The sequence below is a fragment of the Lissotriton vulgaris genome, chromosome 5 (genome assembly GCF_964263255.1).
Source record: "Lissotriton vulgaris chromosome 5, aLisVul1.2, whole genome shotgun sequence".
Lineage (NCBI taxonomy): Eukaryota > Metazoa > Chordata > Amphibia > Caudata > Salamandridae > Lissotriton > Lissotriton vulgaris.
This window is the reverse complement of record NC_141693.1, coordinates 1,484,123,335-1,484,132,285: the sequence shown is the minus strand read 5'-3', so window position 1 is coordinate 1,484,132,285 and position 8,951 is coordinate 1,484,123,335. Positions and strand designations below refer to the sequence as shown.

The 8,951-nt window shown below is 45.3% G+C and overlaps 1 pseudogene; it reads left to right on the top strand.

Annotated features, from left to right (window-relative positions):
• Nucleotides 1-7,389: 7,389 nt before the first annotated feature.
• Nucleotides 7,390-8,535, top strand: LOC147712799 (uncharacterized; annotated as a pseudogene).
• Nucleotides 8,536-8,951: the final 416 nt, after the last annotated feature.

The following is an 8,951-nucleotide window of genomic DNA, read 5'->3' as shown; positions in this document are numbered from 1 at the left end:
TTGATGTAGTTGGCCTGTTTCTGCACCAGTTGTGTCCTGTGTTCTGCAGTGTCGGGGTTGCACATTGTACCACATAGTCATCAATAGAGATGTGCTGTTATTGCTATGTGTGTGTGCTGCGGTGTGCCACAGGTATTAGGGACATGATCCAGGGTAATTGTGGGTGTGCAGTGTGCTACAAATCGTTGTGCAAGTGTGCCATTGTGCTATGTCCCCCCGGCTCCCCAATCCCTGGTCATTACTCACCCTGTTGATGTTGTGTCAGGTCCTCTCGAACTCTGTCCGGACTCCCAACTCCTTGCACTGTCTCCACACTGATGACTGTGGCCACCATTTCCTCCAGCTCTTCCTGTGGCGTTGGACTCCCACCTCCTGTCGCCATTGCTAGCCTGCCTTTACCGGCCAAAGTGGTTGAAAAAGTGATGAATCAACAACTCTCTAAATATATAGAAGACCATCATCTGTTAGATGATACTCAATTTGGTTTTCGGAAGGCTCATGGTATAGAGACTGCACTAATCAAGGCTTCATTCTGGACCAGGGAGGCACAGCAGTTCTTATATTGCTGGACCTCTCAGCTGCATTTGACACAGTCGATCACACCAATATGTTTGACCGTGTCACTGCAATGGGCATTCAGGATAAGGCAAAAGGCTTGCTGTTATCCTTTCTCACAAACCGGACCCAGGTGGTGACTCTGGGCACCTTCCACTCTGCCCAATTGACATTACCATGTGGAGTTCCGCAGGGCTCATCCCTAAGTTCGACACTTTTTAACATCTACATGTCGGACTTAGCCAGAGTCATCAAGGCACATGGGATGGGTCTTACATCATACGCCGATGACACCCAGCTGGTGTTCGCAATAAATAACAATGGAGAAAGTGTAGCAGCCAGCTTCCAAAAGGACATGATGGCCATCAGTAGCTGGATGGCCAGCAATTGTCTTAAACTGAACTCCGACAAAACGGAGGTCATGATCTTAGGTAAGCTATCCCCCATTTGGTCCAGTTCCTGGTGGCCACCGGCTCCAGGCTCTCCACCGGACCCATTCACTAAGGTCAGGAAACTAGGTGCCTTATTCGACGACAGACTGACTTATGCACCTCATGCTAATTCAGTGGTTTCGGCTTCATTCTATAAACTCCAAATGATCATTAAGATTTTACCATTTCTCCCTTTGAATGCGGGAAAAACCTTGGTCAGTACACTGGTTATGTCATCTTTAGACTACTGCAATGGGCTGTTTGCCAATGCACAGAGTAGGGCCATTCAAAAACTGCAAGCCATTCAGAACGCGGCAGCCAGAATGCTGTCGGGAACCCCAAAGTTTAAACCCATCTCACATGTCATCAAGAGGTACCATTGGCTGTCGGTGAGGAACCAAATAAAATTCAAGGCATTATATATAGCCTATAAAGCGTCCGGCAAGATAGGTCCCCAGTTTATAATAAATCACCTAGCCACCTACATCCCCAACAGGCCACTTTGATCTTCCAATTCATTTCATCTCACAGTACCCCGTACTAAAACCGTCTCTTTGGGCGATAGGCATTTTGTTGTTACGGTGGCAAAACCCTGGAACTCCCTCCCGTTTGAGATTAGATCCTGTCAATCTCTGTTAGTCTTCAAAAGGATAATAAAGACCTGGTTGTTCAACCAATAATCTGCTCATTGGCTCTGCCTGTTGTCCGCAGCGCCAAGACGTCCTTGGGCATTTGTGCGCTCTACAAATTTCATAAATAAATAAATAAATTGCTGCCTTCCTGTTGGCAGCGGGTTTGTGCTTGGTTTAGATTTGCACATAATACCAGTTCATCTTGGTCTCCTCCATTGGCCTCCTTGACACTCCGACAACATTCACGTTAGTCTAATTGTGGGTCAGATCGGGTTTTCCTGTCGACTGCACCCCATTTTCCTCTTCCTCTTCTCCTTGGCCTCCCACGACCCTGTTGTTCCTTGCTTGTGATCTGTGGGGCTTGGGAGGTTTGGGTTGGCCTCTGCACTCAGTCCAGGTGCATCCATGTTGCTACGCACTTTGATATGTTTTTGGTGTGTTCTTTTTCTTGCATTTATAGTGCATTTTCCCGCCTGAGGCGTGGGATTTTCAGGCCTGTCGCTGGTTTTCGCTGCTTTTTGTATCGCGATTGCCCTCATCGCAACTTTTTTCCGTTGGTGTTTCGCATTTTTGCGACATATGATGCATTGTCCTGGGCCTATCGTATGGTGCCTCCATGTTGTGAATACTTAGTTAACACAGCGTTATTTTCCCACGATAGATTGCGACGAAGAAATTTGCTTTAAGCTAATTTTGCGATAGTTCTCTTACGTTCTTGTGAATATCCCCCTAAGAATGAAATTAACAGGTAAAGCACGTTTTTTATCGTCTCAGCATCCAGTGTGGAGATGATTCATAACTCGGGCTTAACCACAGTTACTAATCTTACTATCCATTCAGGAGGTTGGGCTCTATGCAAAAGAAATGTCAAAATATATTTAAACAAAGAGGGACCCATTGAAATGGCGTAACTCTGGCATCTTTCCATTCTTTGCATCCTTTCTCTGACATCAAAAAAAGGGCCTCTGAGGCACGACAGAAACTTTTGCTCATAATATGGCGCCAGCCGACAACGGACCCCCTGGGCAGCTGCCGTTAGAACAGGCTGAAGAAAGCAAGCAACATAACTCCCTGGGAAGAACAGATATCTCCCGGGTGAAAGGCCACTGATTTAAAAGTGTGTTTTTTCTAGCCAGTGCCCAGCGGGTGCAAACTGCGCTGAGAAGCCCACGTTATTCACTCCACTTCTCTGTGCTCCTGTTTTTACCCAGAGCACATTAAGGAAAAGCTTGTGGTTACTGGATCCTTTAAACCCGTGGGTGATTAGTCTTTAGTTCATTCCGGGAAGCAAGTGGAAATTCCAGTGAACATTTTGAGAAGCCCAGCACGAGCCCAGGGCCCCATCCTGAGAAAAGCTTCCGGTGGTATGACGCCTGTAGACTTTTAGCCTGATGCATTAAACTCGTTTCTCTTTCTGCCCTGCTTTTATCAAAGTTTTGAATTGTATTCATGCCATTTCTATTTCAGACCCTCAATAGTCTAGTTATGAACGGGAGTTCTTTTAAAGGAATTGAATTTGAGAATGAATGTTTAAATTCAGAACATTTGTTACAACCCTTTTATCAAACCATCTTATTGCATTACGCGGTGTCACACGTCCATACTCCTGTTTTTCATCCAGCGCATGGGAGCCTCTCAGGACATTTGCCAATCCTAAACCTTATTTTCCATATAAAACATGACATTTACTCCGTTTTTCCCCAAAGCACATTAAAGTGCTTTTGTCAGTCTGCCTAATGTAAACGTGAGATTCTCTTCTATTTTTATGAAGTGCTGCATTTATTCATCCAGAGTTTTCCAGACCGAACTGAGGTGGACAGACACACGCCGTTGTCGCTCTTGATCCGTGTTCCCGCCGCTGCAGGCGAACACCCTCGCGCCCTGACTCTATGGACGTTGCTGGACGCCTGTCATCCTGGACGCCGGCCTTGTTTTTCCACCCATTAACTCAGTGACCATTCCTTGGACTTACGAAACTTCACACCAACGGTGGTTGCTCCAATTTCAGCAACCCTGGGCAACCGAGCCCTAACTCGCTCACCCTGAGGCTCCAGCATTTCCTGGCGGTACCTCCATGAGCAATCCATTTCCATCTCATTTGAATCTGGCCGTGACGTTGATCCTTGTGCCCTGCTTTTCATGGATTTCTGTCCTTGTGCCCTCCGGTGGGGCCTATGCAGCACTTCGAATAAGTGTAACCTGGTCCTGATGATGACCTGCATTGCTATTAGTTCGAAACGTCGTTGACTCCCTAGCGCAATTCAACAGGCGCATCTGTGTTTTGGTCTTTATAATCTTGTAAATTGTTTCTTAGCTATTGTTAAATAGATTGGACGATCACTAATGTCTTGTATACAAATGTTCACTGTTCTTTGGCGCCGCACCCCACTGGTTCACACTTGTCACTTTGGGCTGTTCACTGTCTTCATGAGCACAAACTTGCACAAGTAGTACAGGTTACATATCATTAAATGTAACACAGTGCTTTTTTCCTTGTTCCTCCTAAATTCTAAACATAAGACCGCTCCCAGCATTTTTTGAATAACCATTGATGTTGCTCTCCTTTCTTGTCTCCTTGTTAGGTCTTGCCTGGCGAAAGCAGCGTGTGCGCTACACTCGCCAGAGAGGACCTTTTGGAATCAATTCTCCCCGTGGGCTCATGCATGCGTCTGCATGGACAAAGATGGCTGCTCTCGCCATCTGTCCAATGCAGACAGCATGCCCGTGGGACAGTAAACAGTCCCACGCCATTTTGTCTTCCTGTCGCACACACGCGCGAGTGCATGGTGGCGTGCTTTTAAATAGCGTGGCCTTAGCGCAATCGCTTTCACCTTCACGGCACCGTGATTGCTTTCACTTTCACACGGCCACAATCGCTTTCATTTTCGCGCAGCCACACTTGTTCGTTCTGTGGCCACTCAGTAAAATAGTTTTTGGCATTGTGAGCTTGATTCCTCTGCACCTTCTCCCCTGTAGATTAAGGCTTCCCTCCTACATTTCTTTTTATCGTTCTAATTCTTCCATGGTCATTATACAGTATACTCCTCCCCTCTCCCTCTCTCTGCCTCCCTCTGATATGTTATTTGGTCTGAGGTTCTGTAAAATTCTGCCTTGTCCTGTGAAATCCATCCATCCTTGATGATCTGATGAGAATAGACATAGATCTAGATTCAGATTGACGTGAGTTTAGGTTATTGCCTACGTAATGGCAAAAGGAGGGTCTGAGGTTCTTTAAAATTCTGCCTTGTCCTGTGAGGTTATGGTTCCGTCACGATTTTTGTGATGTTGTACCGTATCTAGTAAGTACGGCCAATATGGAATGAACTAGCGAGTTCATTACGTATTCAGAGACTTTGTCTTGAATATGGGTTCCATTTTGTCTGTGCCGCCATTTAGTGTTGCCCTCACGTAGGCCGTGGAGGTGACCGAACGAACAAAGTTGCATGGGCTTCGTTGTTCATGTACATATTAACTAGGCCTTTTCTGACTTGCGAGTGGACTGCAAAGACGCTGACCCCGTCACCTGAAACTGATCCTTTGTGAAGCCAATTTCCCTAGCTGATCATTGTCTGAAAATTGCCAATCACTGTTCAGGATATCGTTAACTTTTAGTTCGCTTGCACATATCTTATCCTACTCAATATCTAAACTACTTCTTTCCTTATGTCTTTTCATTACATGGGTAGTGCTTTCAATTATGGGTTTGTCCGGCTTGTGGAAATTGAATTTGGGACATTCCTAATAATTAACTTGTTGGTTGGTACAATGTAAAGTGAGTGTTTTACGATATGACAAAGCATGGGAAAATGTATTTGATTCGTTCAAATTTGTCGCAGTGGGTGTGCATTGCAAATGAGTAAAATATGGATAAACACTGATGTCTTGCTCTACGAAAATTTAACAGTTTCTTGAGTTGTACACCGTGTTGTATTGCTGGGATTACTGTTACTAGCTGCAGCTAATAAATTTGATCTCTGACGCCACCTAGAAGTATTCCGTGTCTCTGTATACCAAGACAGGTGAACTCGAAGACTTTGGGCGTTTCCCCGGGCGTTCTGAAAAACCCGGTTCTTCAGTTGGCGCCCAACATGGGGCGACTTCAGCGGTACAGGTCCAAGCCCTAGGATCGTGAGGAGCCACATGAGAAAATTCTGGAGGAAGGCCAACCACTTCATCGACCCCTGTATGTCGTCGTGGTACGAAGGTTTTTGCTGCGAAGCTTCCAAGCTTTCCGACGGCTATGAAGGACTGCTGCCCTGACTGTCGCCCTGTCTTGGACCCTTGATTGATCCTTTGTAGAGTGAGACGATAGACAGTCTTCTGGTGGCGTGACAGATACCTTGGTTAAGTATAAGTGGGTCGCTCCCACGATCTTTGTTTTGGTCCTTAGTTTGTTCAGATATTGCAATAGCTGAAGCAGAGGGGCTCGTATATTTACGAGTGTATCGATAGTTGATAACCCCTTGAAGTTTGAAGCTAGATTAGTGAGCTATAAGATGCCTGGTCTTAGCAAATTTGGGAAATGGTTTGGTTGTGGTTGCAACAGGGATTCCCGATTGGAGGATTTGTGTCCGATACCTCCGGTTGGAACTCCAACTTACGAGCTCTATTCAAAACACGGCGTGGGTCCCATTACGTACAACGAAGTATGGGTCCACTATACTAGGAAAGATGGTGTTTTACGATGGCCCCAATATGGTAGTTTCGAAACAGAGATTTTAGATAAACTGGAAGTTGTACTATTTAAGAAGAAAGCCCAGCCGGCGATGTTTGACTCTTAAAGCCTTTGCCGTAAGGAAGCCAAACAGCGGGAAATTAAGCAAGCAAAGAGAGATAGGAAAGATAAGAATGTGTCAGTACTACAAGCTGCTAGGCAGTTTAGGGAAGATGGAGAAGAGCGTGCGAGTGAAGTCTTAGATAGACAGAGTTGCATGGCTATGGATAAATGTTATCCGGCCTTGCCGTCTTCCCTTTCAAAAGTGAATGAAGACCCTGAAAAAGATCCTTTGATCTCTCATTTACTGAGATTACTACCTCCTCATGTGCAGAGTGCTACTGCGCCTCCATTACCCCTGGTTGTGGCACCTCTTGCTGTTCAGCCCCCTGCTGTTGTTCAGCCACCCGTTGCTGCACAGATGGTTCTCCCTCCTACGGTGCAACCCCCTCTAGGGTCACCGACTTTGCTCTCTGCTTTGCCTCAAATTCCTTTGCCTTCTACTTCTGTATCTTCGACTCCTGCTCCTCTTGTCCCTATGCCTCTTTTGCCACAAAATACTCTTTCTCCTGTTCTTATGGCTACTTCTTCTCCTTCTGCTCGAATACGAATGACTGAGACTGTTGTTAATCTTTTGTCTCCACTCTTTGGGTCATTGAATATGACCCCTGTTTCGGAACGTAGGCAGAGTCGTAGTCAGAGTCCTAGTCTTGAAGAGCGGGCAGTGTTGGATCTTTTGGCTCGAAGATGGGTTTTAAATGCTTCGATGTATAATTTACAAGCGATTATGGATGTTTTCTTTCAGTGGGAACCATCGAAGCAAAGGTATGTGTTTGATATGATGTGTACTTTTCGCCGTCAGGAATGGGAAAATAAAGAGTTGGGTCCAATTTTGCAGGAAGTGTTTGATGTCCAGTCAGATTTTGCTCAAGGGACGATAGTGGAGTCCGGTGTTACAGATGCTGTAGAGACGATACTTGTCTTCAGGTTTAGGCTACCGCCTCAGACATTGCATGAACCTGAGTCCTCTGTTAGGAGAAAAGTGAAGCAGTATCCCATGAAAGAAGTTCCTCCTGTATGGAGAGATGCAGTTCAGGCTGATGTTAATAATGGTATTCAAGCTGAGCCAGCTCATTTTCAGCGAGTATGGGTACATGTCCCTTGGAAAAGAGCAGAGGTCTTGGCTCTTAAGAAGACCTTACCTGACCCTCGTAAAAATCCTGCTGGTTATTACAAAGAGTTGTCTCAGACAGTTGAAGCGTGTATTATGAATTTAGCTGATATAGATATGCTAATGGGTAATGTAGTCCCTCAACCTTTGTGGGCGAAGATTCGTCATGAGAATCATGCGCAAGAATTAGGAGATACATGGGCTAACATTGTTGCTGCAGATGGTCGGCAGGTATGAGGTGCCAAACCTGAACCCTTAGTTGCAGAATTACCTGGTAGAATTATTAATTTGATGAAAACTATGATGCCTGCTTTACGAGTGAATTGGGATAAGTTGGCAGCATGTAAACAAAAGAAAGATGAAAGTGTGTCTGATTTCTTCACTAGGTTTGAAGAAACGTTTATCGATCATAGTGGTCAGGATATGAGCACCGAAGGTGGTCAAAGGTTGTTCGTGGACAAATTTGTCTTTAATTTGCTTCCCGAACTTTCTAATAAGTTGAAAGATTCTGAGAGTTCATGGGCTGTTTCTTCGTCAGCCCAGATATTGGCTACTGCACAGTATTACGAGAACAGGGATAAAGATGAGAAGGATAAAGTAGAGAGGAAGACTAAAGAATTAAAGACGAAAGTTCTTTTGCAGCAATCTTATCCGCTTCGTGCAAATCATCCTCAGTATCAGCAACCCCCACAGTGTCAGAGATTGTTACAGAAGCCCGAGTATTTTCCTCCGCGATTTTTACCAGGCCCTAATCAGTGTGCTTATTGCAGGGAAGAAGGTCACTTTAAGCATAGTTGTTCGGTTCTGTTACAGCATGCGAATGGTGTATCGGATCACAGAGGTCGTGGTGGTTTTCAACAAGCTCCTAGGGGTAGGGGATGTGGTGTGATTCCTCGGAATGAGCGTTCCTTTCCCCCTCAGAATTCTGTGAATTGTTTTGACAGACAGAATGTTCCGACTGTTCAGTCATCTCAGTACTATGCTGATGATTACTGTGTTGAGAGCGAGAGTGCTGGTTATAATGATTGCTAGGACAGCCATGGGCAAAGAGAGGGAGTAGTGTCAGTTCCAGTAGATCAGAGTGGACCTTATGTTGAAGTGGTTACATTAGGTGTGACAGAACCTTTTCTTTTGGATACTGGTGCGACAAAGAGTTATATTATGCACTCTAAACTTCCTGGCGCACCTTTGTCTGGCTTGACCAATGTTTCAGTAGGATTTTCTGGTGCCCCAGTTCGTAATCCGGTTTCTATTCCTTTGCCTCTTTCTATCGGCCATTGTGAATTGGAAGCTCCCCTTATTTTAACGACTGGTTGTGGTGAGAATCTGTTGGGTTTGGACTTGCTGAAAAGACTGTATGCGGAATTGCAAAAACAACAGGCGATGGACCGAATGAGGATCAATGTCACACATTCAACCCAGTCAAAAGATCTGGGTCCTAATCCATC